Below are 7,174 nucleotides of genomic sequence, written 5' to 3'. Positions count from 1 at the left end.
CATGTATTATTGAGTAAAAGCATGACGCCTCCTTGTGTGTTATTTTTGCCAAGCTTGTTTTTCCATCTGCAATGTCATTAGTGATCCTACACTTTATGTACTTGTTTCCTATCGCTCCTTAAGACAATGACTCATTAGATTTAATTGCTATATGTTGCAACAAGCGTCTGGTTACTTTCTAGAAGGAATATTCTTTTTTTATATACATATATTATATTATATATATATATCTCCTCTATTTGGCTATGGGATTGGGGACATAAAGTTGAAACCGGTCCTTCCGCAATGTTTACATGCCAAAGAAATAGGTTACTGGATATTAAACAGAAATGGGATGAATCGTTAGTTGCAGTTAAATATTACAAATTGCAAGAATTTCTTGCATCCTAAAAAATTTAATAAATATTTCACCCATTTTTGACATGTACAAGCAGAGGAAAAAGCCTTCTATTTTAAGTTCCTGTGTTCTTAACACTTTATTTTTTTCATAGCATGTGGGCATTGCTGACAGAGTCAGCATTTGCCCCCAATCACTAATTGCCCTTGATCATTTTTATGATTGTCACAAGTAGGCTTACATTAACATTGCAAAGAAGTTACTATGAAAATCCCTAATCGCCACACTCCAGTGCCTGTTTGGGTGCACGGAGGGAGAATTTAGAATGTCCAAATTACCTATCTGCGTGTCTTTCGGGACTTGTGGGAGGAAACCAGAGCACTGGAGGAAACCCCACGCAGACATGGGGAGAACATGCAGACTCCACACATACAGTGAAAAGGTGGCGATGAGAGGCCTCCCTGAATCGCTGCAGTCCAACTGGTGCAGGTACATCCACAGAGCTGTTAGGAAAGGAATTTCAGGATTTTGATCCAGTGGCAGTCAAGGAACAGCAATTATAATTCCAAGTCAGGATGGTATGTGGCTTGGAGGGGAACTTACAGATGGTGGTGTTGCCATGCATCTGCTGCCCTTGTCCTAGATGGTAGAGGTCATGGGTTTTGAAGGTGCTATCGAAGAAGCTTTGGTGAGTTGGGGCAGGGCATCTTGTATACAGGACAGACCGCTGCCACCGTGCACCAGTGGTGGAGGGGGTGAATGTTTAAAGTGGTGGGTGGGGTTCTGATCAAACGGATTGCTTTGTCCTGGATTGTGTTGAGCTTCTCAAGTGTTTGTTGGGGCTGCTCTCTTACAGGCAAGTGGAGCATACTCCATCACACACAGCCTGTGGACAGACTTTGGGGAGTCGCAGGGTGAGTTGCTCTCCACAGAATTCCCAGCCTCTGACCTGCTCTTGTAGCCAGAGTATTTATGTGGCTGGTTGAGTATCTGTAAATGGTAATTTCCAGGACTTTGATAGTGGGGGATTCAGTGATGGTAATGCCATTGAATGTCAAGGGAAGATGATTGGATTCTCTCTTGTTGGAGATGGTCACTGCCTGCACTTGTGTGGAGCAAAGTTACATGCCACTTAACCCAAGTCAGGATGTTGTCCAGTTCTTGCTGCATTTGAACATGGACCGCTGTGTCTTATGGGTACCTGATTTTGAGCTGCTGGATCTATTCTGAATTTATCCTGTTTCGAACAGTGGTCGTGCTACACCACCATTGACAGAGGAAGTTCTCAGTGTGAGGATGGGACCTTGTCCCCACAAGGACTTGGTATATGGTTCTCCTAACAATACGATCATGGCATCTGCAGCAGATACATTGGAAAGGATGAGGTCAAGTAGGATTTTCCCTCGTGTTGATTCTCTTGCCACCTGCCACAGGCCCAGTCCAGCAGCTATGTTCTTCGGTCATGGCCAGCTTGGTCTGGAGTGGTGCTCGCGAACCACTCTGGTTGATGGACATTGAAAGTACTCTGGGTGGAGGTTATTGCTGTCATATATGCTTCTTCCATATGTTGTTCAAGATGGAGGAGTACAAATTCATCAGCTGAGGTGATATTCAGCAGCACGTTTCCTTGCCCATGTTTTACATGATGCTATGAGACCTACGAGGCCTGGAGTCAATGCTGAGGACTCCCAGGGCCAACTCCCAACTTTATATCATTGTGTCACTGCCAAATGGACAGGACACATTGGGGATGGAGGAGCATGTACGGTATGATTACAGTTGCCTGCCTGTGTCTGTGATACAACTCTGTCGGTTTTGGCACAAGTCTGGGCAGGGCGAGTCCTTGTCATGTCAGAATCTGATGCCTGTGCTGTTGATCCGATTGATTTTATTCTTATATTTTGTCATCATAATTTGCTAGGCCATAGGCTATTTTAGAGGGAAGTTGAGAATCAATCACATTGCTGTGAATCTGGCGTCACATATCAGCCAGGCTTCCCTAAAATGAATGCAGGAGGTTTTTATGATAATCTAGGAGGTTTATGTCGCCAGTTCTTTTGTAAAGGTATTTTGTTGACATTTTTCCATTTTAACAAACAATACAACAAAACAAATGGTACCGCACAGCAACAATGTCTCGACATACAGATCCAGAAGAGGACAGACGAACAACAATACAGTTGGCCCAGTAAAATCTCAACTTGGCACCTCTATACACATTAACAGAGAACAAAGGAGAGGCGAATAAGGTCATGAAAACATGGTAAAATAGTGCACACCTTCCCACGTGGCGATTGCTCACAATGACCATAAGAATTATGGTGGGGGCATGTGCCAGAGGATCATGGTGTTATGGCAGCGTCCTGGTCCTTTTTATCCTGAGACCCTCTACTCCTGCTAGTTTTCCTTTTTATCCTGTCTCACTTAGTTCATGAGGGTGGCACGGTAGCACAGTGGTTAGCACTGTTGCTTCACAGCGCCATGGTCCCAGGTTCGATTCCTGGCTTGGGTCACTGCAGAGTCTGAACGTTCTCCCAGTGCGTGGGTTTCCTCCGGGTCTGCGGTTTCATCCCGCAAGTCCTGAAAGACATGCTGTTAGGTGAATTGGACATTCTGAATTCTCCCTCCGTGTACCCAAACAGGCGCCGGAGTGTGGCAACTTGGGGATTTTCACAGTAACTTCATTACAGTGTTAATGTAAGCCTACTTGTAACAATAATAAAGATAACTGAATTCAGGATAAGATCCTTGCACCTTTATCAGGTGCACACCAGAATATATCTCCCTCAACTCCAGCCACACTAGAGGCATCAATAACACGCTATAATGTCCTCCACTCTGACATTAAACCTGCCTGTAACGTTGCAGGAGCCAATTCCAGATTCTTTAACCCCACAATAACAGAAATAAGAAATTACTGAAAAAATCTCCAACCCACCAGTTCCAAAAGGATATTTTGCATAAACGACTAAACACGACTCTGGTGCAGTACAGGATGATCATCATTCCTCATGTTTATAGAGCAATAGGACTAGCAAATTAACTTTCAAAAGTTGATTGGGGGTGCTTATTTGCAGGCAAGGGGACAGCTGGTAAGTGTGAATCTTTCAGAAAGGTGTTAATTCGGGTTCAAGGTGAGCACGTTCCTCTTAGAGTGAAGGGTAAGGGTAAAAGGAGGGAACCCTGGATGACTCGGGATATTGAGGCCATAGTCAAAAGGAAGAAGGAGGCATATGATATGCTTAGGCGGGCAGGTGGGATCAAGTGGGTCCCTTGAAGAGTATAGGGCTTGTCGGAGTAGAGTTAAGAGAGAAATCAGGAGGGCAAAAGGGGGACATGAGATTGTCTTGGCAGATAAAGCAAAGGAAAATCCAAAGAGCTTTTACAGATACATAAAGGGTGACTAGGGAGAGGGTAGGGCCTCTTAAGCATAAATAAGGTCAGCTATGTACAGATCCACAGGGGATGGGAGAGGTCCTAAATGAATATTTCTATCCGTGTTTACTGTTGAGAAAGACATGAATGTTAGGGAAATTGGGGAAGTAAAAGGTGATGTCTTGAGGAGTGTATATATTATAGAGAAGGTGGTGCTGGAGGTATTCAAGTGCTTCAAGATAGATAAATCCCCGGGATCTGGTGAAATGTATCCCAGGACATTGTGGGAGGCTAGGGAGGAAATTGCCCGCCCCTAGCTGAGATATTTACATCATCGACAGCAACAGGAGAGGTGCTGAAAATTGTAGGGTAGCAAATGTTGTGCCCTTTGTTTAAGAAGAGCTGTAGGGATAAGCCTGGGAACTACAGACAGGTTAGCCTTATTTCTGTAGTGGGAAAATTGTTAGAAGGTATTCTGAGGGACAGGATCTACAGGCATTTAGATAGGCAAGGGCTAATTAAGGGGCCTGAGCTATAAGGAGAGGCTGAATAGGCTGGGACTTTTTTCCCTGGAGCGTAGGAAGCTTAGGGGGTGATCTTATAGTGGTTTATGAAAGGGCTAATTAGGGAAAGTCAGCATGGCTTTGTAAGGGGAAAGTCATGTCTCACCAATTTGATTGAGCTTTTTGAAGAGGTAACAAAGAAGGTAGATGAGGGCAATCGACGTTGTCTACACGGACTTTAGCAGGGCCTTTGATAAGGTACCGCATGGTAGGTTGTTGCAAAAGGTTAAATCTCTCAGAATCCAGGATGAGATAGTCGATTGGATCCAAAATTTGCCTGGCGACCAAAGCCAAAGGGTGGTTGTGGAGGGTTGTTTTTCAAACTGAAGGCCTGTGACCAGCGGTGTGCCTCAGGGATCGGTGCTGGGTCCACTGTTATTTTTTATATATATTCATGATTTGGATGAGATTGTGGGAGGCACGGTTAGTTAGTTTGCAGATGACACCAAGATTGGTGGCATAGTGGATAGAGAAGAAGGTTATATAAGATTGCAACAGGATCTTGACCAATTGGGCCAGCGGGCCGATGAATGGCAGATGGAGTTTAATTTGGATAAATGTGAGCTGATGCATTTTGGTAGATCAAATCAGGGAGTTGGGGAAAGTTACAGAACAAAGGGATCTAGGGGTACAGGTTCATAGCTCCTTGAAGGTGGAGTCGCAGTGGACAAGGTGGTGAAGAAGGCATTCAGCATGCTAGGTTTTATTGGTCAGCATATTGAATACAGGAGTTGGGATGCTTTGTTGAAGTTGTACAAGACATTAGTCAGACCACACATGGAATCTGTGTTCAGTTCTGGTCACCTTATTGTAGGAAGGAGGATATTGTTAAACTAGAAAGAGTGCAGAAGAGATTTACGAGGATGCTACCAGGACTTAATGGTCTGAGATATAAGGAGAAGATTGATAGGCTGGGACTTTTTTCCCTGGAGCATAGGAGGCATAGGGGTGATCTTACAGAGGTTTATAAAATAATGAGGGGCATAGATAAGTCAACATCTTTTCCCAAAGGTAGAGGAGTCTATAACTAGAAGGCATAGCTTGAAGGCGAGAGGGGAGAGATACAAAAGAGACCAGAGGGGAAATTTCTTCACACAGAGGGTGGTGAGCATCTGGAATGGGCTGCCAGAGGCAGTAGTAGGGACAGGTACAATTTTTCCTTTAAAAAAAGTTAGTTACATGGGCAGGGTGGGAATAGAGGGATATGGGCCAAATGCGGGCAAGTGAGACTAGCTTAGTGATAGAAACTGGGTGGCATGGACAAGCTGGGCCCAATGATAGAAACTGGGTGGCATGGACAAGCTGGGCCCAATGATAGAAACTGGGTGGCATGGACACGCTGGGCCAAAGGGCCTGTTTCCATGCTGTGAACACCTATGACTCTAAATACTAATGCAATTGATTTGGGATTATAGCCAGTTTGGTCAAGGCCTCCCAATGAACTAACCGAGTCAAGTTAAAAAAGGAAAACTAGCAGGAGTCGAGTATATCAGGATAGAAAGGACCAGGGTGCTGCCATTATGCCATGATCCTCTGACACGTGCCCACCACTGAAGACAAAGAAGAGAAAAGGCTGCTCATTCAAATCCTCACAGCCTCACAACATCCCGGCTAAAAAGAAACCTCCCAAACATAAAGGCGCTATAGGATACTAACCACGGTACAGGACCTGGCCTGGACCTACACCCTTGAGTACCTAGGAGTCATTAAACCAAGGATACTCAGAACGTGTCGATGCTCAGCCTCTCAGGGCAGCCTAATTAAGAAGGAGCGTCCCAAGCATAAGCGACAAACAGATGTCAGCAACAGTACAGGACCTGGCTCAATCCCGCACACTCTTGCACATAGGAGGTAGTGCCCCAGGATACCCAGCACATCATAGAATTATCATAGAATTTACAGTGCAGAAGGAGGCCATTCAGCCCATCGAGTCGGCACTGGCTCTTGGAAAGAGCACCCTACCCAAGGTCAACACCTCCACCCCATCCCCATAACCTAGCAACCCCACCCAACACCAAGGGCAATTTTGAACACTAAGGGAAATTTATCATGGCCAATCCACCTAACCTGCACATCTTTGGACTGTGGGAGGAAACCGGAGCACCCGGAGGAAACCCACGCACACACGGGGAGGATGTGCCAAGACTCATCACCCAACCGGCCTCACTAACCACACCCAAAGCAGCGCACAACCCCACTGACACTCGAAGAATCACGTCATCCTCAACTGCAGAGACCCCATCACCTTGGAAAAGAAGAATCATCAAGACATCCATCAATCTTTTCCCACCCCCCACCACCCCGATACGTTAACCAACTATACAGAAATCTCCTGTAACCCAATAAACCCAATCAGGGTCTTCAAAAACATGCTGAATACACAGATAAGGAGAAGAAACCCCATTAAGAGAGGAATGCCAGGATTATTCAAAGAATGCCAGACAGACCAGCACTATACACCATTACAAAACAGACACTAGGGGACAGAGCAGCGCTGCCTCAACAGAGGCAAAAACATGGAAGACCCGACCACGACGAGGAGGGCATGCAGGAAGCCACCATATAAGACCACTTGGAGGAGGGTGCCTATCTCCCCATCCAGTCTACCCTCAAACTGAAGAAGAGCTCCAACACGCAGATCCATAGTATTCAGACTCTCACTCCAACAAATAGAACAAGGATTAACCGACCACACCCAGGCATGTGCCATCACACATTTCCCTGCACTCCAACAACCCCACAGACTCCCAACAACCCCACAGATGGCAACCACAAAGAACAATCTACCTGATCTCTCCGGGCTTTCATAGGAGATAAGCAAGGGTTCTCAAGAATCAAAGTAACAAAAATACAAAATGCAAACCCGATACAGATATCTTTAACTGGGGGCTTTCCTCAA

The sequence above is a fragment of the Scyliorhinus canicula genome, chromosome 9 (assembly GCF_902713615.1).
Source record: "Scyliorhinus canicula chromosome 9, sScyCan1.1, whole genome shotgun sequence".
Taxonomy (NCBI): Eukaryota; Metazoa; Chordata; class Chondrichthyes; order Carcharhiniformes; family Scyliorhinidae; genus Scyliorhinus; species Scyliorhinus canicula.
The sequence above is the reverse complement of the archived record's forward strand: the minus strand, read 5'-3'. Positions refer to the sequence as shown.